Here is a 24,239-nt window from a genome sequence, read left to right as displayed (position 1 = left end):
TCATAAGTCAGTCAGTGTATCCATGTAAATATATACCAATTATTTACCTTTATAGTTTTCTATATTTATATGGACTGTTACGGCATAAACTGTGTTCTCTCCAAATTCATAGGTTGAAGCCTTAATCACCAGTATTTAGAATGTGATTGTATTTGGAGATAGGGTCTTTAAAAGTTAATTAATTTAAGATGAGGTCATTCGATTGGGTCGTAATTCAATATATCTTTATAAGTCTTTATAAGAAGAGGGGATTGGGACACAGACACATCAGAGGGAAGGCCATGTGAAAATAAAGGGAGAAGAGGGCCATCTACATACCAAGGAGAGAGGCCTCAGTAGAAACCAGTCTTGCTGATATCTTAATTTCAGACTCCTAGCCTCCAAGCTGTGAGAAAAAAAAATTTTTCATTTCATCTACACAGTCTGTGGTACTTTGCTATGCAGCTCCCGAAAATGAATACACGCACTGTTAAAAGAATTTCAAGCATCGGTACAGAAGTATAGAGGGAGATCAAGATTAAATTATGTTCAATCATTCTGGGAAACAAAGAAGGATGGGATACCGACTGTGGCCATTTCGTATTCATAGCCAAAGCTTTCCCTGCAAGTCCTTCTAGGGCTCTGAGATTCCACTTCAGTCTTCATGCTCCTTATCTCAACTTTCTGTTCCTGGTTACACACTTTTCAAGTGAATAGGCTGTATTTTCAAATATTCGTTTCTTAAAGACAGAACCTCACCAATACTGATAGAATGCTACTGCGCAAATAGGTTACAGATTTTACAGTGTTCAGCTGTCAGTGTAGAATATTCTAAAGCCTTGTTATTCAAAATGCATCTGCAGACGAGTAGCATCAATATCATCTAAGAGTTTGTCAGAAATGCCTGGGCCCCACCCTAAACCTGCTGAATTAACATCATATTCTTGTATGATTCTTAGGCACAGTAAAGTCTGGGCCACTGCATGCACTAAAGGAATATGTTTAGAAACATGTCATTTTTTTTAAGTGGACTCAAATATTCTATAGAAAGGCAAGGCTTAGAATTTCCTAAAAGAATGTGCAATGTGTGGGAGTTTTCCAGGCCACATACAGTACACTTGTTTTTGAAATCATTTTTGCAATATTTCAGTCACCAGGGTGACAGTGTATTTTGCTTGACATATGACTTCTCTCTCCTAGGAAAATCCAGGACATGAGGTGGTTCTACAGGAAGCAATGACATTTCTCTTTCAGTGTCAATACTTCATGGGGAAAAAGCATTTATTACTACAGTTGCCCCCCAAAATTGAGAATCTCTTAAGTGCATTTTTCATAATTGAAAAGCTTTTTCTCATTCCTGCTGTCTTTATTTTTTAGTATTCAGTGAGAACACCTCCAAATCTACTATACAATGTGTTCTGAGTATACATTTCCTTGTTAGATCATTACTGAGTTGTATGCCTATACTGAACTGCTTCGCAGATTAATTTGAATCTAGGCTAGAGTCTAGCTGTTCACTACAAAGTAGTAAACAGCTGGATGTCTTACACAATTTCCCTATACATTTGGTAAATCAGAATTGGATATATTTTCCCAGGAAGTAACTGTGGGACTCTTGAGAGTCTGCTGAACATCTCTCCTGTTACAGTAGTGTTCAATCTGGACTTAGGACTATCTTCTGTTGTTGAATATTTTAATGACAATACTGGTTTTTAGCAGTAATTTCCACACGGAGAGGTTTCATCTTTGTTTGTACTTTTAAGGTGTTTATACAACAGTGAGGATGAATTTAAACTTAGACATGTAGTGGTCTTTGACAGAGGTATTCACTGTGCATCCCACGTAACATCACCATTATAAATCAAAATAACAGTCCTCCCCACCCACATACACTGACATTTGGCAAGCCAGCTGGTCTAGCTTGTTCTTGGAAACCTATATCATCTTTTGTGTCCTTCCAGATGCTTCTAGCCCATATTTGCCAAAACTTGCCCAATAAAAATGGGAGAATAAGAGAGGCATTTGACATCTTTCCTAGAAACTTTAGTAGAATGTTGCCTTTATATTTTCAGCACAGTCATTTCTAAGATGATATAATCATTAAACATTAGAAGAATTACAGCATGGTATCAGTTAATGATCACTGGTATTTTTCATATTTAACAGTATTTCATTCTTGGAGAATGGGCTTACTTCAGAATATATAATGTAGTTGTACAGGGTTCCAGTGGTTTTTCAATAGTTGCATTTTCAATAGCTATACTTCTAAAAGATAAATGCAAACACATGGCAATAGGTTATAACTCATCATTTTCTTTTTACAAAAAAGAATGACCTTAGGAAGATACCATTAATTATGTGAAAGTTAACAAACTCTTCCTCAAGATTATTTCTACTGAAAAATCCCTAGTGACTAAAGATTTTGAGCATCTTTATAAGTACTTACTTGTCATCTCTCTATATGTTCTTTGATACAAGGTTTGGTTCAAATATTTTGCCCATTTTTAAGTGTTCGTTTTATTCTGATAAAAATTCTTTATACATTTTGGAGTCTGTAAAAAATCTTTATACGTACATAAATAAAAATCCTTATTAGATGTGTATTTTGCATATATTTTATGCCAATAGGTGTTTTGTCTTAATTTTTTAATTTCAACTTCATTGAGATATAATTGACATGTAACATTGTGCATTTAGAGATGTACAAAGGATGGCTTGATATATGTATTTTGAAATGATCAACACAATAAGATTAGTTAACACATCTATCACTTCACTTTTTTTTTTCGTTGTGGTGAGAGATTTTAAGATCTTAGCAACTTTCAGTGAACAATTCAATGCTGTTAACTATGGTCACCATATTGTACATTACATCTCCAGAACTTATTCATCTTAAAACTGGAAGTTTATATCCTTTTTACTTCTTCACCCATTTCCTCCACCCTGCTACCATTGACAACTATCCATCCACTCTCTATTTCCGTGAGTTTGCCTTCTTTTTAGATTTCTCATGTAAGTAAGATTATCCCTTATTTGTCTTTTTCTAACTTCTTTCACTTAGCATGATGTCCTCAAATTTCATTCATGCTGTTTGAAAATTACAGGATTTCCTTTTTCATTATAGCCAATAATACTTCATTGGCTGTTTATGTGTATATTTGTCCATTTCTTAAATCCATTCATCTATCCTTGGACAATTAGATTGTTTCCATGTCTTGGCTATTATAAATAATGCTGCAATGAACATTAGCATTTTGAGATAGTGATTTAATTTCAATTGGATAGTTACCCAGAATTAAAATTGCTGGATTATATGGAAATTCTGTTCCTAATTTTTTGAGAAAAGTCCATATTGTTTAACATAGTGGCTGTGCCAGTTTACATTCCAACTAATAGTGCATGAGTGTTCCCTTTTCCTCACCTCTTTGCCAGGCATTTCTTTTTTTTTTTTCTTTAATGTTTTTGTTTATTTTTGAGAGAGAGAGAGACATACAGAGTGCAAGTGGGGGAAGGGCAGAGAGACAGGGAGACACAGAATCAGAAGTGGGTTCTGAGCTGTCAGCACAGAGCCTGATGCAGGGCTCAAAATCATGAACTGCAGGATCATGACCTGAGCCGAAGGTGGACGCCTAACCAACTGAGCTACCTGGGCACCTCATTTTGCCAGCACTTCTTATCTCATATTTTTGGTGATAGCCATTCTAACAGGTGTCAGGTGATATCTCCTTGTGTTTTTGATTTGCATTTCCCTGAATATTAGCAATGCTGAGTATGTTTTCATGTACCTGTTGGCCATATGTATTTGGAAAAATATCTATTCTGATATTCTGGCAATCTTTTAATTGGATTGTTTTTTTGCTATTGAGTTGTATAATGTCTTTATATATTTTGTATACTCACCCCTTATCTGATAGGTGATTTGGAAATATTTTCTCTTATTCTATAGGTTGCCTTTTCATTTTGTTGGTTTGGATGCCTTTAATTTCTTTTTCTTGCCTATTTGATCTGGTTAGGACTTCCAGTACTATGTTGAATAAAGATGATGAAAGTAGGCATTCTGATCTTATTCCTGGGCTTAGAGAAAAAGCTTTTAGCTTTACACTGTTGAGTAGGATGTTAGCTGTGAGATTCTGTTGATGTATGTTCTCTCTATACTCAGTTTCTTGAGAATTTTTATCATGAATGGATGTTGCGTTTTGTCAAATGTTTATTCTGCATCTACTGAAATGCTCAAATGATTTTTATCCTTCGTTTTCTTAATATGGCCTATAAAATTGATTGATTTGTGAATGTTGATCTATCCTTGCATGTCTGGAATAAATCCTACTTAATCATGGTTTATAATCCTTTCAATGTATTGTTGAATTCATTTGCTAACATTTTGTTGAGAATTTTTGTTTAGAATTTTTCCATCTATGTTCATTAAGGATATTGGCCTGCAATTTTCTCTTCTTGAAGTGTTCTTGTCTGCTTTTGGTAACAGGGTAATGTTGGCCTCATAAAACAATTTGGAAGTGTTCTCTACTCTTCTATTTTTTGGAAGAGTTTGAGAAGGACTGGTATTAGTCTTTGGGAAATGTTTGGTAGAATTCACCAATTAAGCCACCTGATCCTAGACTTTTGTTTGTTGGGAGGTTTTTGATTAATGAGTCAATGTCCTTACTAGTAATTGCTCTACTCAGATTTTCTCTTCCTTTATGATTTAGTCTTGGTTGTTGTATATTTCTAGGAATGAATCCATTTCTTTTAGGTTTTCCAATTTGTTGGAGTGTAACAAGTCATTATAGTCTCTTATGATCTTCTGTATTTCTGTGGAATCTGTTGTAATGTCTCCTCTTTCATCTCTAATTTTATTTTTTTGAGTCCTCCCTTTTCCTTGGTAAGTCTAGCTAAAGACTTGTCTATTTTGTTTATCTTTTCAAAAAAATAAACTTTTAGTTTTGTTGATCTTCTCTTTTGTCATCTTTGTTTCAATTTAGTTTATTTCCACTATGTTCTTAGTTATTTCCTTCCCTCTAACTTTAGGCTTAGTTTGTTTTCCTTTTTCTAGTTCTATGAGGTCTGGTTCCTTCTGTTTTTTTTTTGTTTGTTTCTAATAAGCATAGTTTATGAAGGATGAGTAGTGAATGATTTGGAGGCCAGTGATTAATAAAGTTTGGATTACCTAGATTTTAATAATTTCTAACTGAGTTATTTATTAAGGCAAGTTATTGATATCTGATTTTATTGCCTTTTACCAAAAATTATTTTTAACCCTACAAGTTCCTGTGTTAGCTTGTATGATTGGTACAGTAGTGACTCAGAACACAAGCAGGTGAGGGGCAGAGAGAAAGGAGGACAGAGGAATCAAAGCAGGCCCTGCACTGACAATAGGAAACCCCATGTGGGGCTCATACTCATGAACCATGAGATCATGACCTGAGCTGAAGTTAGACACTCAACAGACCGAGCCACCCACATGCTCGGTCAAAAGGAAGACGTTTTATAGCAGTAACACTGGTAAGGAGCTATGTAGTTCAGAGAAAGAAAAGATTACTGAAGAGATGAGAAAATTTTGTGGAGGTGATGGCATTTGAGCTTCATTAAAGGCTGGCAGGATTTGGACATGTGAAAATGGGCAATGTAGGATTGGTGGGAGATGTTTGAGAAGAAAGTACTTTGTCAGCAAGGCAACCTACAGGGCAATCTTAAGAACTTAAGTTGGAAAACGCTTTTGGACTTAGATGGGGGAGAATTTGGGATATTAGGCTAAATTTTGGAGCAATATATATATATATATATATATATATATATATATATATAAAATCAGTGTTGAATTCCAGGATGGCAGCAGTTTGGAAAAGGAGCTGGAGAGACAAGAGATTAGAAATGAAGGGATCAGTTGAAGACTGTTTAAAAGTCTCAAGAAATGGGTGATCAAAGTTTGAAGATTTAAGGAGGATGAAATAAGTGAACTAAATATGCAAATATTTTAGAGATAGAATTGGAAGGACTTGGTAGTTAGCATTTAGTTAGTAGAAACTTTTTTTTTATCAGTATTCTGTTGAGTATGGTGATAAAGGTATAATGAGTCAGAAAGGTCAAGGGATTTATATCTGCTAGATTACACACATATATTAAACATAATACAAAACAAAATGGGATAAGTAACTTATTAAACGTACACAGAACTACAAAGATACTAGATTAAGAATATTCATCTATCTCATCTCCCTTCAAAGTCCCATTAAAGTGGGAGGAAATATATAAATGAAGAAAAATAATAAAGCCCGAAACCATTGAAAATCAAAAAAGAAAGCAAAAGAAGAGCAGAAATCTTAAGGAAACCTTGGAAGACAGAAAATAGGGCCAATAGGGAAAACAATTGGGGAAACATAAGGATGTAAAGCATTAGAGATGTGAACAGTCGTTTCCAAGATTTCTCAAGAGGAAAATCTAGTGCTTTCAATTTTTCCATTTGTGGAGGAGTCCTTTTGGGGAAATAGACTTACACACTGTAAACAAAACCTGTGCCATGTAGCTATGTTAATTAGTGGTCCTTATTAAAGCCATATGCACAAATGGTTAAGGAATAGTCATAGCTGAATGAGAGTGCTCAAGATAAACTACTGAGGAGGAAGGAGAGAACTTAAAACACTTGAGAACATATTTCAGTAGTAAAACTAGAAAATACTATGAAAAAGGAGCAAAAAATCATGAGGTTTTTGAAGTCAAAAATTTGATTACAAAAATTAAAAATAAAAACTGGTTAACAATTGAAAATAAAATTAATGAAGACATAAAATTATAACTGATTAAGACTAATGAGCAAACTGCTGATATGGAAGTTAAAATCAAGGATATTTCCCATAACATAGTTGAAAATGTGCCAAAGAGATGGAAAATATTAGAGAAAAGTGAAGTGCTATTCAGCATGACTCTATAAAGCCAATGTTCTCCTCATAAGAATTCCAGAATCAGGGAACAAAGGTAGGAAAGTTTGTGATTTTTATAAAATAGAAGAATATCTCCCATTACTCATAAAATTTGCTATTCATGAAAATATTTCTTGAGAATATATTCCAGAAGGAAAAATGAAAGCCAGGTTGACTCTGACATTAGAATCAGGAAACTCTGATAGCTGGTTATGACTTGGAAAAAGAAACCACAATGAAAACCATGGAACTAACCTATTAACAAGGGAAATTAATTGGAAATGGCAGAGAAATGGGAAGAGCAGTGGAAAGTCAGGAAGAGGACCTAGGGTTATGAGACAAGAACCATTGTCAACATCTTTTATTATTTCTTTCATAGTCTTGCCAACATTTTCTTCATTATCCAATCTTTTGTCATTACTCAAAAATCTCACAGTAAAACTTAAAAACGGAATGAAACAAACTAAGGGTTGTTGGAGGGGAGGTGGGTCAGGGGAGGGGAAGAGAGAGAGGAAGAGAGAGAATCCCAAGCAGGTTCCACAATGTCAGCATGGAGTCCGATGCAGGTCTCAAACTCACAAACTGTGAGATCATGACCTGAGCCAAAATCAAGAGTTGGATGCTTAATCGATAACCACCCAGGTGCTCCTCAGGTTTTATTTTTAAACATTAATTTGCCTATGATTCAATTTTAGTGGCTTCATATTATTTGTAAAATTTTCTCAGGTTAATCCTCCATGATTACTATTGTTAAAAATTCTATTTTTAAAGTTATTTCTACCTGTTTATATAACCAAAATGAACTCAAATATTAGGTTTCTAATTAAAAAAATCATTAGAATGTTGGTGGTAATTTTGCTAATACAAGGAATTTATTTGAGCAAAGTGGTATCTTTTTATACTTAATACTATCTTGTAGGAGAAACATGTCGAGCCCTGAAGTTAAACTTTCCCTAACCAAACTGAATATATGAGTGAGAGTATCCAAGCCCTCCATACTGAAAAGACTCCAAGAAATAAGAGGCTGTCAGTGACTGTATGTCAGCCACCCCTGAGACTCTCTCTGGATCACTGACTTGGATTTCCTAAGATACCCAAACTAGTTCTTCCATATTCTTCAAAAACATACTCAAAAATCAATAATTTTCCTCTATGTCATGTATAAAAATTAGAAGTGTGTTTTTTTTAAGTTGTTTGTCTTTGCTAGAATTGTGATTTGGTCCTTGAACCATTGTCAACGATTATGTCTAGCCTTAGTGAGGAAAAACAGAGCCAAGCAGATGAAAATAGCAGAAATCTCAGAGCTTGTTCTATCATAATTTAATTAGTCTTTATAGATATTAAAATGAATTAGTAAAGTGAAGCATGTATCAGTACCTTTTCCTTGTACAAACCACCTTAAATCTTACTGTAAAAATCAACAACCATTTATTTAGCTCATAATTTTTTGGCTTAGCTATACAGGTTGAAATCAACTAGGTGATTCTTCTGTTGACCTTGGCTAGATTCTCTCCCATAACTGAAGTCAACTGCCAGTCAGCTAGTTCTGTTTCTGCAGGTTGGCTGGTTGTTGACTGAGGCAACAGTGGTCCACATGGTCCACAACATCTTGTGGAGTTTAGCCTCACCTTCTTTTCGTGGTCCCAACAGCAGCAGTCACTAGAATAGTAAGAGAAGAAACTCTGAGGCTTTTTGAGGCCTTGGTTTATAATCGTCACAGTGTCGATGCCAGCACATTCTATTGATCCAAGTGAATCACATAGCCAGCCTTGACTCAAGAAGTGAGGAAATGGACTCCACCCTTTGATGGGAGGAGCTACAAGTGTTTTTTTTTTTTTTATTTTATTTTTTTACATTTATTTATTTTTCATAGACAGAGAGAGAGAGCACAAGTTGGGCAGGGGCAGAGAGAGAAGGAGACACTGAATCGGAAGCAGGCTCCAGGCTCTGAGCTGTCAGCACAGCTGACTCGAACTCACAAACTGCGAGACTGAGACCTGAGCCAAAGTCAGACACTTAACCAACTAAGCCACCCAGGCGACCTGGAGCTACGAGTATTATGGCTAATTTTATAAGATACCACAAGCACCAAGAACTGTATTTGGTAACAGAAGCCTAAACTGGAAGCAAGCAAGTTGAGCACAGATCCTAGACACCTACAGGGTCTTCTGCTGTGTATTCTCTAGTAATGACAGATTTTACCCTACAGATGTGTAATTTCACCTATGTTACTGTTTGAGGAAAACATCTGTAGTGGGGTCCAAGATTCTGCATTTCTTTTTTTTTCTTTTTTTTTTTGACAGAGAGAGAGAGAGACAGAGCATGAGCAGGGGAGGGGCAGAGAGAGAGGGAGACACAGAATTGGAAGCAGGCTCCAGGCTCTGAGCTGTTAGCACAGAGCCCGACACGGGGCTTGAACCCACAGACCGTGAGATCATGACCTGGGCTGAAGTCGGACGCTCAATTGACTGAGCCACCCAGGCGCCCCAAGATTCTGCATTTCTTTTTTTTTTTTTTTTTTTAATGTTTATTTTGACAGAGAGAGAGAGACAGAGCATGAGCAGGGGAGGGGCAGAGAGAGAGGGAGACACAGGATCTGAAGCAGGCTCCAGGCTCTGAGCTGTCAGCACAGAGCCCGACACGGGGGTCGAACCCACAGACGGCGAGATCATGACCTGGGCTGAAGTCGGACGCTCAATCGACTGAGCCACCCAGGTGCCCCAAGATTCTGCATTTCTAACAAACTTCAAGGTGATGGTGGTTCTATTCGTTTGCAGAGCACACTAGTAGTAATAACTACTAGAGCAGTGCCACTAAGATAGGACTGATAGACTGGCAGCATCAGTGTCATTTGTAGAAAAGACAAAATTCTAGACCTTCACCCCAGACCAAATGAACCAGAATTTCTGCGTATGGCCTGGAAATCTGTGTTTTGACAAGCTTTCCTGGGGATTCTGATGTACACTAAAGTTTGATAAGCACTGCACTAGAAGGCGTTGTGTAGAAAATGAAGGAGGACAGCCTAGGAGGAAGAGAATCATAAGAAATCTAAATCACTGAGCTTATATAATGCGTACAAGATTTATTCCACCAAATATGAATCCAGGCATTTTGAATAACACATATAAACCACACAGTATATTGCCAAACACCAAGAGGTAGACCTAAATGTAATGTTTACCCTGGAAGAGAAAGATGAGTAATGGTGGTTAGCAATACCTGCAGACTAATTACCTATATTTTCTTTACATTTTGGCAGCAGTCTAGAGCTGACCAGTCTTGGGTTACGTTTTTATTAATGTTCTTATAGTGAACATTGAAGGAAAGCTTCTCTTGGGTATGACTGTGAGTCGAATCGATCAAAACTCACTAATGTTTTACTACTGTCAGCTATCATTTGTTCTGTTCATTTTTTTTGCAACAGATTCTGATAAATTCATTCAAAATTCAAAGGAGGTAAATATATAGCAATACCATCATAGCTTAAATTTTTTTCCAATATGCCAGTCTCTACCATTACATTTGGTACATATAAAATATTCATAGTACACTTCAGGAATTACATAGAATTTATGGAATTCTGTGAAATACAAAATTGAAATTTAGTGCACAAGTCAAGCTATTCCTTGAGGTATTTGAATGTTTAGTTGAAACAAAAGTTACCCCTTTGTGGTGCAGGTACAAACCATCATGGAAAAAAATGAAGAAATGTTTCAAATTTTAGTTTTTTTTTCTTGTACCTTGATGTTGTCTATGAATATTATTTATGCTGATTAGGGGCACCTGGGTGGCTCAGTCAGTTAAGCATCCAACTCTTTTTTTTGGCCGAGGTCATGATGTCATGATTCAGGAGATGGAGCCCGACGTGGGCTCTGCACTGACAGCTCAGATCCTGCTTGGGATTCTCTCTCTCCATCTCTCTCTGCCCCTCCCTGACTCATGTGCAGAAACACATGCTCTCTGTCCCTCTTAAAAAAAAGAAAGAGAGAGAGAGAGAGAGAGAGAGAGAGAGAAGACCCGCTGTCAAACTATTTAAAAGTTTTTTGCTTTTTTAAACCACGGGGTCACATTAAATATATGGGCTCTATTTGTAGTTGTCTGTAGTAATTTTCAGTGTTCACAAAAAAGGTAGTCTTTGATTCACCTCATGTAATTTTTATCCTATTCACTGACACAGTCCAAAGATTGATATTCTAATTTTGTTAAACTATTGAAGGCTCTACCTATACTTAGGTCAATAGTGAAGATCACAGGACATAGCATTTTTACTGACTGTGCCACATTAGGCAAATCACTTATCCTCTCTGAGCTTCTTGGTATTGCCTCTTGATAAAGATACCTAACGATCTTCCTGATTAGTTTGAATACACCATCCACACCCCCCAAAAAATGAAAACAAAAAAACCTGTCCTCCTTTTTGGTGGTTGATTTGTTTTTATCCCATGGACATGGTGAGTACTGTAACTGATTTAGGGAGCTGGGCTAGGTAGATAGAGAGATCAAAGCTAGATATGTTACTAACCTAACAACTGTGACTCACTTTCCTCATCCTTTAAATGTAAAGGTTTTGTGTAAATATAAGGTCATTTCCAATAAAACTAATGAAAAAGATGTTATTAAAAATTTAGTAATTTCATGAAAATTTAGGAAGTCAAGGATGCAGAATTTTGTCTCTATCTCTATGGTGCCTGCTATTTGGTTATTTCAAAGTATCCAGGGATTAATTTTTAGTTATTATTTTTTGTCATTGTGTAGACATTTCCTCAATTACTTTCCATTTTCTATCGTATTCTTGGAAACTGAAAGGCTAAGTGTGTATAATGTTATTAAGAATGGTTTTTGGAAGTGGCCAGTCAGTTGATGCTTATTCACAATCATATCATTGTGATTTAGTCTCATCTCTATTGTATGCTTCTTATGTTCCGTTTTTAAATGTCTGAGGGATTAAGCAAATTATGCTATAAGGTCATGATATCTTCACTTATTAACTTATTAACTCATTATAACTTGTTAACTCATTAACGTATTTCTCAAATAGCTTCATCTTTTTACTGCTCTTTTTATACACTTCTTGTTAAGTTTTTATGAGTCCTTTGGAAGGAGTTAAAAATGAACACTAATAAATTTTCTCCCCATAAGAGTATATATCATTCACTCCCTCCAGAATGTCTTGCTAATCTCAGTGATTTCAGTCATGTTACTTTCCAGGTTCTACAAACAGAAGAATTACAGTAGAAAAATTCTATAAATTTTTACATTAGGACATACTGAATATAAGAAAGTAACTGCAGAAATAGTGGAGAAAAGACTTCATTCCAGGATATCTTAATCCTAGAAACTTTATTTCCATACAATAGATCTGTGCTAGAAGTTGGAATCTTTTGTGTGTGTGTGTGTGTGTGTGTGTGTGTGTGTGTGGTGGGGGGAGCTCACTAGCAGGAGTATATTCTAAAGAATTCCCTTAAGCATTTTATAAGGTTTCTCCCTTTCACTAAAAAAAAATACTGTGAGAAAATCCACATGTGGTAGCAAGATATCACTCGATATGATTTCCCTATAACACATACATTTTTTTTTTTACAATTAGAGAATTTACAATTCTAATTTACAATTAGAGAATAGCATCTATAAGACCAACTCTCATTCCATCATTAAGTGAAAAGGACAAGAGTGCCAAACTCTCATTTTGTAATCCCCGCCTTTGTCCTTTTGTGTCAAACTCTCCCTCATTAAAGGTTATTGTTGATGGTCTCTTTAAGTATATCTGCTGAGAAAATGATGCAGAACATAGAGAAGAAGAGGGATGGGGCCCAGATCTTCTGCTGTGGATTATCCTCCATGTTCTACATACATGAGTCTGTTCTAAATAAGAGAAGTAAAAATTAGCAGGTGTAAATCCTTAAACTGTCATATTTATAGCCTATTGTTTATGATGCTTAAGAATTCAACATGGTAGGGTGTCCTGGGTGGCTCAGTCGGTTACGTGTCGAACTTTGGCTTGGGTCATGATCTTGCAGTTTGTGAGTTCGAGCCCCATTTTGGGCTCTGTGTTGACAGCTCAGAGCCTGGAGCCTCCTTTGGATTCTGAGTCTCCCTCTCTTTCTGCCACTCCTCCACTCACACACACACTCTCTCTCTCTCTCTCAAAAATAAACATTTAAAAAATTAAAAAAAAAAGATTTCAACATGGCATGAACTTGAGGAAGTTCAGATTTATTCCATCATGTGGGAATATACCTGCTTCCGTGCATAGTCTTTCCTTGACTCTTTTTAAAGAACTCACATAGAGGAGTTCCCATTTCATTATATATTAATAGGAATGAATAAATAGGTAAATAAATAAATAGGTAAGATTCAGCCTGTGCTAGACAATAAGTGTTTGATTTAAAAAAAAAAAACAAAGATTAAACTATAAATTCTGTTTTCCATTTGAGTATCTGAAAGAGGAGTGTTTATCCTACCTGTTCATTCCTTAATTTGCCTCAGAAATGCCTCAACACAACATTGATGTTTAATTCATATCTGCTGTAGAATTGGATGCACAGAAACCTATGATTTGATGTAGTTAGTGAGAAACCTCAGGTTTTCCCTACTATTTTCACTCTGAGTGGGAGGTGGGGCAAAGCTGGGTACTCACTAAGATCAAAGCACTCCCATGTTGAGAAAGATGTATTATTTTTAAAAAATTAGCATATTTTTAGAAAGACCCTTTTATTTAGTTTCATCTGTGTCCTCTGTACTGATGTCGCTCTGTTAGCAGTTGTCCGGTAGGCGGGGCATGGGAGGTCTCACCTCGTGCACTGTATCACAGCATGCATGTTCTACACTAGTGCTTTCTTAGAACATTAAACTACGTCTTGGAATTAATTTTCTCTGAAAGTTTTCAACTTATTCTAGTCCTGTTCTTGATTTAAGTTGGTACTTAACTTAGAAATTTGTTTTCTTTTAAGTTAAAATTGTCAAAATTTGAGTATGTGGTTGTTTCTGAATTACATTTCAAATTTCTTCTTTAAAGAATTATTTTGTATGTTCTAATTTTAATTCCAGGAGAGTTAACATGCCGTTTTATATTAGTTTCAGGTGTACAATATAGTGATTCAACAATTCTATACATTGCTCATCAAGATAAGTGTACTCTTAATTCCTTTCACCTATTTCACTCTTCCCCCCCCCCCCCCGCCCCCCCCGCCCCCCACCCATTTCCCCTCTGGTAACTATCAGTTTGTTCTCTGGTTTGTTTTTTTTGGTTGTCTCATTTTTTCTTGGTTTGTTTTGTTTCTTAAATTACACATATAAGTGAAATTATATGGTATTTGTATTTCTCTGACTTATTTCACCTAGGAGTATATTTTCTAGATCCATCCATGTTGTTGCACACGGCAAGATTTCATTCTTTTTTATAGCTGAGTAACATTCCATTGTATAAAAATATCCCACCTCTTCTTTATCCATTCATGCATCGATGCACACTTGGGCTACTTCCATAATTTGGCTATTGTAAATAATTCCACAGTAAATATAGAGGTACATAAATCTTTCAAATTAGTGTTTTTTATTCTTTCAGTAAATATCTAGGAGTGGAGTTCCTGGATCATATGGTAGTTCTATTTTTAATTTTTTGAGGAATGCCCATACTGTTTTCCGCATTGCTTATACCAGTTGGCACTCCCACCTGCAGTGCATAAGGGTTCCTTTTTCTCCACATCCTTGCCAACAGTGTTGTTTCTTGTGTTTTTGATTTTTGCCATTCTGACAGGTCTGAGGTAACATTTCATTATGACTTTGATTTACATTTTCCTGATGATGATGTCTTCTTTGGTGAAATGTCAGTTCAAGTCCTCTGCCCATTTTAAAATGGATTATTATTATCATTATTATTATTATTTTGGTGTTGAGTTATATCAGTTCTTTATACATGTTGATAATAACCTCTTATTTGATATGTTATTTGCAAATATTTTCTCCCATTCAGTAAGTTGGCTTTTTGTTTTGTTGATGATTTTCTTTGCTGTGCAGAAGATTTTTATTTTGATGTAGTCCTGATAGTTTATTTTTGTTTTTGTTTTCCTTGTCTCAGGAGACCTATCTAGAAAAATGTTGCCATGGCTGATGCCAGAGAAATTACTGCCTGTACTCTCTTCTAGAATTTTTATGGTTTTATGTCTTGCATTTAGGTCCTTAATCCATTTTGAATTTATTTTGGGGCATGGTGTAAGAAAGTGGTTCAGTTTCAATTTTTTTGCATGTGGCTGTTCAGTTTTCCCATCACCATTTTTTTGTAGACACTTCTTACTATTGTATATTCTTGCCTACTTCACCAAAGATTAATTGACCATATAATTGTGGGTTTGTTTCTAGTTTTATTCTATTTTTTTCAAGATTGCTTTGGCTATCAGGGTCTTTTGTGGTTCCATACAAAGTTTAGTATTATTTGTTCTAATTTTGTGAAAAAATGCTGCTGTATTTTGATAGGAATTGCATTACATTTGCAGTTTGCTTTGAGTAGTATAGAATTTTAATATTTGTTCTTATAATCCATGAGCATGGAATGTCTTTCCATTTATTTGTATCATGTTCAATTTCTTTCATCAATGTTTTATAATTTTCAAAATACAGGTCTTTCATATTAGGTTTATTCCTAGGTATTTTATTATGTTTGGTACAATTATAAATGAGATGGCTTTCTTTATTTCTTTTTTTGCTACTTCATTATTAGTGTATAGAAATGTAACAGATTTCTGTATATTGATTTTGTATCCTGAGACTTTATTGAATTCATTTATGAGTTCTAGTAATTTTTTGGTGGAGGCTTTAGGATTTTTCTATATACAGTATCAGGACATCTGCAAATAATGAAAGTTTTACTTCTTCCTCACCAGTTTGGATGCCTTTTATTTCTATTTTGTATCTGGTGGTTGTGGCTAGGACTTCCAGTATTGTTTTGAATAAAAGTGGTGAGAGTGGACATCCTTGTCTTGTTCTTGACCTTAGGGGAAAAGCTCTCAGGCTTTCACCATTGACTATGATGTTAGCCATAGTTTTTTCATATATGGCCTTTATTGTGTTGAGATATGTTCCCTCTAAACCTACTTTGTTGAGTTTTGTTGTTTTTTTTAAATCATGAATGGATGTTGTACTTTGTCAAATGTTGTTTCTGCATTTATTGAAATGATATATGGTTTTTATCTTTTCTCTTGTTGATGGGATGTATTATGATGATTGATTTGTGAATACTGAACCACCCTTGCATACCAGGAGTAAATCCCACTTGATCTTGGTGAATGATTTTTTTTTAATGTATTGCTAGATTTAATTTGCTAATATTTTATTGAGGATTTTTACATCTTTGTGTATTAGAGATACTGGCCTGTACTTCTCTCTCTCTCTCTCTCTCTCTCTCTCTCTCTCTCTCTTTGTATTGTCTTTATCAGGTTTTGGTATCAGGGTAATGCTGGCTTTATACAATGAATTTGGAAGCCTCCTTTTTAATTTTTTGGAACAGTTTGAGAATAAGTATTAACTTTTCTTTAATGTTTGGTAGAATTCATCTGTGAGGCCATCTGGTCTTGGGCTTTTTGTTTGTTGGAAGGTTTTTGATTACTGATTCAATTTCATTGCTGATTACCAGTCTATTCAAGTTTTCTATTTCTTTCAGATTCAGTTTTTGGGAGGTTGTATTTTTCTAAGAATTTATCCATTTCCTCTAGGTTGTCCAATTTGTTGGCATATACTTTTTCATAATATTCTCTTATAATCCTCTGTATTTTCATAGTGTTAGTTGTTATTTCTTCTCTTTCATTTCTGATTTTGTTTCTATAAGCCCCCTTTCTCTTTTTTGATGAGTGTGGGTAATGGTTTATCAATTCTATTGATCTTTACAAAGAAACAGCTCCTAGTTTTATTAATATGTTTTTTTTTTTAGTTTCTATTTTGTTTATTGTGCTCTAATATTTATTATTTCCTTCCTTCTACTGGCTTTGGGTTTTGTTTGTTTTGCTTTTTTTTTTTTTTTTTTTTTTTTAGCTTCTTTAGGTATAAGGTTAGGTTGTTTATTTGAGAGTTTTCTTGCTTCTTCAGGTAAGCTTGTAATACTATAAACTTCCCTCTTGAACAGTTTTTGCTACATCCCTAAAGTTTTGCACTATTGTGTTTTTGTTTTCATTTCTCTCCATGTATTTTTTTATTTCCTCTTTGATTTCTTACTTGACCCATTTATTATTTAGTAGCATGTTATTTAACTTCCAGGTATTTGTATTCTTTCAGATTTTTTCTTGTGGTTGATTTCTAGTTTCATAGTTGTGGTCAGAAAAGATGGATGGTGTGACTTCAATCTTTTTGAATTTGTTGAGACTTGTTTTGTTGTTTAAGGTGATCTATACTGGAGAATGTTCCATATGCACTTGAAAAGAATGTGTATTCTGCTGTTTTAAGATGGAACGATCTGAATATATATGTTAGATCCATTTGGTCCAATGTGTCATTCTAAGCCATTGTTTGCTCATTGATTTTCTGTTTGGATGATATATCTATTGATGTAAGTGGGGGTTAAAATCCCATACTGTTATTGTATTACTATTGATTACTTCTTTTATGTTTGAAATTAGCTACTTCATGTATTTGGTTGCTTTAATGTTGGGTACATAAATATTTACAATTGTTATACTTTCTTGTTGGATTATTCCCTTTATGATTATGTAGTTTCCTTCTTTGTCTTTCGTTATAGTCTTTTCTCCAATGTAAGTATTGCTACCCTGACTTCCTTTTACTTCCGTGTGCATGACAAATTCTTTTCCATCCTTCACTTTCAATCTTCATGTGCCTTTAGGTCTGAAATGAGTCTCTTGTAGGCAGCATATAGATGGGGTCTTACTTTTTACCAATTCTGTCACCTTATGTTTTTTTGATTGGAGTGTTTAGTTCATTTACATGTAAAGTGATTACTGATAGGTGTACTTATTGCCATTTTTTACCTGTTCTATGACTGTTTTTGTAGTTCTTTCTTTTCCATTCTTCTCTTGCTCTTTTCTCTCATGGTTTGCTGGATTTCTTTAGTGATATACTGGTATTCCTTTCTTTTTATTTTTTCATAGCTATTACTGGTTTTTGATTTGTGGTTACCATTAGGTTTGTATATAACATTTTCTGCATATAACAGTCTATATTAAGTTGATGGTCACTTAAGTTTGAACCCGTTCTTTACTGCTCCTTCTCCTTCCACATTTTAGGAATTGGTGTCATATTTGACATCTTTTCATTTTGTAAATCCTTCGACTGAATTTTATAGATATACTTATTTTTCTACTTTTGTGTTTTTACTTTTCTTTCTCTTACTTATGGTCTTTGTTTCTTTACTTATGGGATTTAACATTTTTTGTAGGGCTGGTTTAGTGGTTATGAATTCCTGTAGCTTTTTTTTTCTTTGTTGTTGTTTTTCAGAGAAACTCTTTATTTCTCCTTCTATTTTAATGATACCTTTGCTGGATAGAGAATTTTTGGCTGTAGGTTTTATTCTTTCAGCACTTTGAATATATCATGCCACTCCCTTCTGGCCTGCAAAGCTTCTGCTGAAAACTCAGCTGATAAACCAGTGGGGTTTCCCTTGTATATAACTGCTTTCTTTTCTCTTGCTGCTTTTAAAATTCTCTCTTTATTATTACGTTTGCCATTTTAATTACTTTATGTCTTGGAGTGGATCTCCTTGGGTTGATCTTGTTTGGAGGTCTCTGTTCCTCTTGGTCTGGATTTCTGTTTCCTTCCCCAGATTTGGGAAGTATTTGGCTATTATTTCTTCAAATAAATTTTCTGGCCCCTTTTCTCTTTCTTCTGAGATTCCTATAATGTGAATAGTATTATGTTTGATGGAGTTGCTGAGTTCCCTCAGTCTATTTTCATTTTTTTTTTCTCTTCCCTGTTCAGCTTGATTACTTTCCATGACTCTGTTCTCGAGGTCACTGATCCATTCTTCACTTTTTCTGGTGTACTATTTATTCTATGTAGTGTATTTTTAATTTCTGTTATTGAGTTATTTGTCTCTGATTGGTTATTTTTTATATTTCTATCTCCTTGTTCAGTGTCTCACTGAGGTCCTCCACTTTTCTCCAGTCCAGTGAGTATCTTTATGACCATCATTTTAAGTTCTTTGTTGAGCATATTACTTATCTCCATTTGGGCCTCTTGTGGTGATTTTGTCCTGTTCTTTCATTTTGGGATATTTTCTTCTGCCCTCTAATTTTGTCTAACTCTGTATCTATTTCTATGTGTTGAGAAAGTCAGCTATGTCTTCTGCTCTTAAAAGCAGTATTCTCATGAAGAGGAGGTCTTATAGTGACCCGCAGGGCAATGTCTTTGTTCATTAGAACCTGGTGCTTCAGGGGTGTGTCTTATGTGTGTTGCATGCATCTTTCTGTTGTGGTTGTGCTGCTTTTGCCTTCAGTATAGTTGTCTTCAATGGCTCTATTTACCTATTTGGTCCCTGTGGTGTTAGTGAGCCAGTCTGAGGACATGTGGGCTTGAATTGGGTCAGAGTAGGCATTTGCCAGAGATGCAATAGCACCAAACTTCAGGGTGCTTTTTCTGTTCTGTACCCTGAGAAGCTTTCATTGGTTGGTACATCCTGCAGTCAAAGCAGATGTGTGCCCCAGCCCACCACTGCAGCTGCAATCAGACTGGTATGTGTAGTTATCTTCGCTTCTCTCTAGGCAGGGCTCACTTTGGAGTGGTGCTGGCCTTTGTTGTGCTATTTGCACAGTGCCAGACTTAGTGACACTTCTTTGGATGGGCTCAGGCCAAGAGCATATTGGAAGGGGCAGGACTACAAGAAAAAGTGGTAGCAGAGAGGGTGGTATTAGCAAATTTTGTGCTGGTCCAATGAGAGGGAGACCTGGAGCCCCAGCCTAGCTGGAGAGGATGTATTTGCAGTAGGACACTGGTGCAAGGCATGTTAGCACATTAGATAGTGAGTGTTGGCCCCATGCTAGTTCCCACGGGTGTCTGTGTGTCTAAGTTTGGGGCCAGGTGAGGGAAATGGAGTTTGCCATCTCCTTTGTTCCTGGAGAATCTTCCAAAGATCCCTGCCCCTGCAGCACATGCTCTGAGATTATTAAACAAATCTCCCATTATATACCCCAGGCTGTTTTCAAACTGCTGCTTCTGTGTTGTAGGTCTGTGGGACTGTTTTTTTGTGTTGTCTCTTTAAGGCTGGGGACTCAGTTCCCCCTCACCTTCCTAGCTTTCTCAGAGCTAAGCCTGCTAATTTTTAAAGTTCCCAGTTTTGGCATACCTGGGTGTCTCAGTTGGTTGAGTGTCTGGCTCTTGGTTTTGGCTCAGGTCATATCACAGCTTCGTGGGTTTGAGCCTGTGTCAGGCTCTGTGCTGATGGGGTGGAGCTTGCTCGGGATTCTCTCTCTCCTTCTCTAGCTGTCCTCACTCATGCTATCTCTGTCGCTCTCAAAATAAATAAGTAAACTTAAAAAAATAAAAAAAATGTTAAAAACTTAAAGAAAAACCCTTAAAAAAATAAAGTTCCCAGTTTTAAGTCCTGTTGATTGTAATAACTTGTGAAATTTGGCCTCTCTAGTTTGCAAAGCCAAACATTATGGGGATTGCCCATACAGGCTTCCTGTTGTGAGGGTCTGTTTCTTTCCTGTCTGTGAGATGGTCGTGTCCCTCCTTCCCACAGACAGTCCCATAGGTCATTTAGCTCCCTACTGTGTCTCTGCTCTTCTCTACATTTGGCTTCTTCTCTACACTGAGCTCTGGATAATCTGTTCTGCCAGGCTTTTTGTTGTTTTGTGGGTTATTTATACTAATGTGGGTGTTATCTAGTTGTATCCATGGGACTAGGTGAGTTTAGGGTCCTTTTACTTTGTCATCTCTCCCAGAAGTCACAAATTCATATTTCTTATTGTTTAATTTATAAGAATGATGACTTAAGGTACCCTTTCTGTTGAGTTCCTTTTATTTTTAACTGCAATTCTTTTGACTTTGCTTGCCGGTCTTTGAAATCATGGTTAACTTAAGAGGAATTAAGAAATCTTTAATCCCTGAAGTAGTGACAATCCTACTTGTATCCAGTTTTCATCTTTTGCAGATCTGGCTAAACTCCAGATTATTGGAGTAAGAACCATCCAACCATGTTCATATAAGTATAGCACCTTTAGGTTTGGATATAGGGGATAATAAGTTGTTTGTTTAAATATAAGGATAACCATTTCTAAAATATAGCAGGTCACTTCCTGGAATATTCTTCCTGTTGGAAACAAAAGGCATCCTCAAAAGTGTGATTGAAGAGAGTTTAAGGAAAGCACCATTTACTTTTGTGAACACGGTTAAGTGAAATTAACAAGGATGGTGAAGGACCCTGGGGCTAGCAACATCAGGAAGCTATTACTCCCTCCCCCTCCACCCATGCCTGAAAGAAAGGAGGAGGCAGTGTCTATCAGAACTGAGGGAGAGAAAAGCCTGACAAGAGCTGTGGCCTATAGAAGACGAAAAAGCCATTGCTGATGTTTTTCTTCCTGCCCCCTTACCTTCAGTGTCTTCTATCAACTAAACCCAAACAGAAGCCACAAAAATGGGAGATTTCCAGAGCAAAAAAGGAGGGTAAAGCAAGATAGAGGCCGAAGCTGGTGTGACAAAATAACCATCATAGACTACCTCTGTTGTTTCTTAGCATCCATTCCTAATGCTTTGCATGAAAATCTTGTGTCCCTATGCAAGAGTGGAGTGGTGTTAATTCAGTCACCCTTCCCCTCAGAAATATAAATCATTAACCATCACCAGTGTACTTCATATAAAGTAGCACAGTCCCCTTACTATCCGTCAGCACCTTGACTGAGGTTTTTACCTTCTGAGTGACACAACTCCCAGAGTATGAATTCTTACTGGTTTTATATTTATTAGACTGTTTTCTATTAGCCAGGGTACTGGGTAAGGGAGTAGTAAGAGGTGTCCACTGAATCCCTAAATTCCAGCCATAGTCTTCCTTGACCTAATTGTGAAGCAGAAAACCAATTTCTCCTTGTTAACTGATATCTATGAGCCAGTTAATAGGATGATGTATTTTTCTTCCATTTGTTTTAATGAGCACACAAAATAACCATTTGCCAGTCTGGGCTACCATTTAAGATAACCATACCTCTGTTCTCTGGTGAAACAATGCCTCTCGTAGGCAAAGTGACTACCAAATTCACCAAGCTTCATGTACCAGAATCATAAATTTCTTAAGTAAATTGTTTGATGTAATGATAAGAAGGGGTCATCCCATCTCATCTTTTAGTTGTAGGTTATATTAATTTTGACTATAATTATGGCAGTACCCTATACTGGCTACTGATTAAACATGTATCCTACATCCAAAAAGAGTATAAATCTCAGAAACCTCAGAGGATGGTATCTAAGACGTATATCAAATGAACCTTCAATGGCCATTTGACTATTTTTCCAAGCCATTGTTTCTTAGTGGTAAGGCACATATGGTAATATGGGTGTGAACTCAGTTTTACAACACTTTAAACATGAAATACGTTGCTTTGCCAGAGGTGATATTATATGTGGTTCCATTGTGATGGAAAAGGCATTATATAAGTCCACTGATGATGATGGCAAAACCTTCTAAGGCACTGAAGGTATATCTCTATTTTATCTATTCCTGTGATGAAAATTGCCCTGTCAATGATAGAATGTGTCCATTGTGCCTGGACCAGTGAATGCTGTCATATTAGGGGATCACAGTTAAACTCAGCAATTATGGTAAAGGGAAAAGGAGAGAAAGTTACCAGCATCAATGTGAGCTCTAGCATAGGTAGAAAAATAGTCACACATTGAAGAGCATCAATGAAATACCCTGGTTTATCTCTTCTCCCCGTCTTTACATCTCCTAGCCACACACACCAGAAACCAGAGGACAAGCCTATTTGGTACAATCCAAAAATCGGTGTCCAGAGTACAGAGTATGGAGCTGAGTAGACAAGGATGGAGAGTGGGTCTAAAGAGGTAAATGGATAACTTCCCTTCAAGCAGTTCATTGAGTAACCAGAGTCAAATCTGGATGTAGCCACAATCCTGAAAGCCTTTTAGAGACTCTCAAACTCAATAAACCATGTTGAATTATTATGGAACATATCCTGATGCCAGAGAGTTTTACTTCAAAATTTTTTTCTCCTATTTATTAGTGGAGAAATCCTGGACATGCTTCTTAAAGCAATCTGATTTCTAATCTTAACATATTTTCAAAATGGGTTCATCTACATTCTCTGAATCAGTATTCAACATGTGCTATTGTCTCTTCCATAACCAGGATTCAGAGGTCCAGGAGTCAAGGGGTGGAAATGGGAGAGACACCACCACTTTTAGTGATCTGTCAGCAATTTTTTTTTCTTTCTTTCCCCATCACCTTATGCTCTGCTGTCCTGGGGTGTTAGTTCCAAACATAGTAGTGCTTGTACCAGGAGATGCAACAACAAGCCCTTTGAACTGGAGGTTGAGAAAGCCACCTGGTCACTTTAGGCACTTCATGCCTCTGAAGCAACAGGCAAAGCACGTAGTTACTGTACTGGTTGGAATAATTGATCCGTATCACTAAAGGCAAGTCAGACTGCTACTACACAATGTAGGGAAGGATGAGTGTATCTGGATTACAGGAGATCCCTTAGCGTTTTTCTTAGTACTACCACGTTTTGTGATTAAAGTTAATGGAAAACTGCAATAACCCCATTCAGGCCCCTAGGGCTGCTAATGGACCATATCCTTCAGGAATGAAAATTTAGGTTATCCCACTAGGCAAAGAATCACAACTAGCTGAGGTACTTGCTAAGGGAAAAGGGACCATGGAGTAGGCAGAAGAAAATAGTTATAAATAACACTTATGACAACATGGTCAATTGCAGAAATGAGGACTGTGATTGTTATGACTATTTCTTCCTTATTTTGTTATGAATATGTTTGTGTGTGAATGTTATTAAGTAAATATATTTGTTTTCTTCCCTTTATTGTCCTCTTATAACATAAGGTGTATTAACTATATATTATAGTATTTAAATATTGTTAGCTTTACATCATGGCGTTAAGTTATAGGATATCAAGGAGAAGAGTGTATATCACTCAAGGACTTTGCATCCCTTTCAGGGAAAGAGCTAATGCTTTCTCAGGTGTACACAGGATAGTTGTATTATGTGAGAAGGACTTATGACTTTGCTATTGTCTTTATTTAAAGATTAAGTATGGTTTGAGGAAATGTGTCTGGGTGCCAAGTTGACAAGAGGTAACTATAAATGACGAAATTTTATGTGTCCACTTGGCTAGGCTGTGGTATCCAGTTGACCAAATGGTCAAGCATTAGCTTAGGTG

At 36.2% G+C, this 24,239-nt stretch overlaps 1 long non-coding RNA gene across 2 annotated transcripts in view; it reads left to right on the top strand.

Annotated features, from left to right (window-relative positions):
* The window catches only part of LOC132683772 (uncharacterized), a 330,738-nt gene that overhangs the window by 17,355 nt on the left and 289,144 nt on the right, over positions 1 to 24,239 (top strand). The window lies entirely within an intron of this gene.

This window comes from Panthera onca, chromosome C2 (genome assembly GCF_046562875.1).
Source record: "Panthera onca isolate mPanOnc1 chromosome C2, mPanOnc1 haplotype 2, whole genome shotgun sequence".
Classification (NCBI taxonomy): domain Eukaryota; kingdom Metazoa; phylum Chordata; class Mammalia; order Carnivora; family Felidae; genus Panthera; species Panthera onca.
The sequence above is the reverse complement of the archived record's forward strand: the minus strand, read 5'-3'. Positions and strand labels throughout refer to the sequence as shown.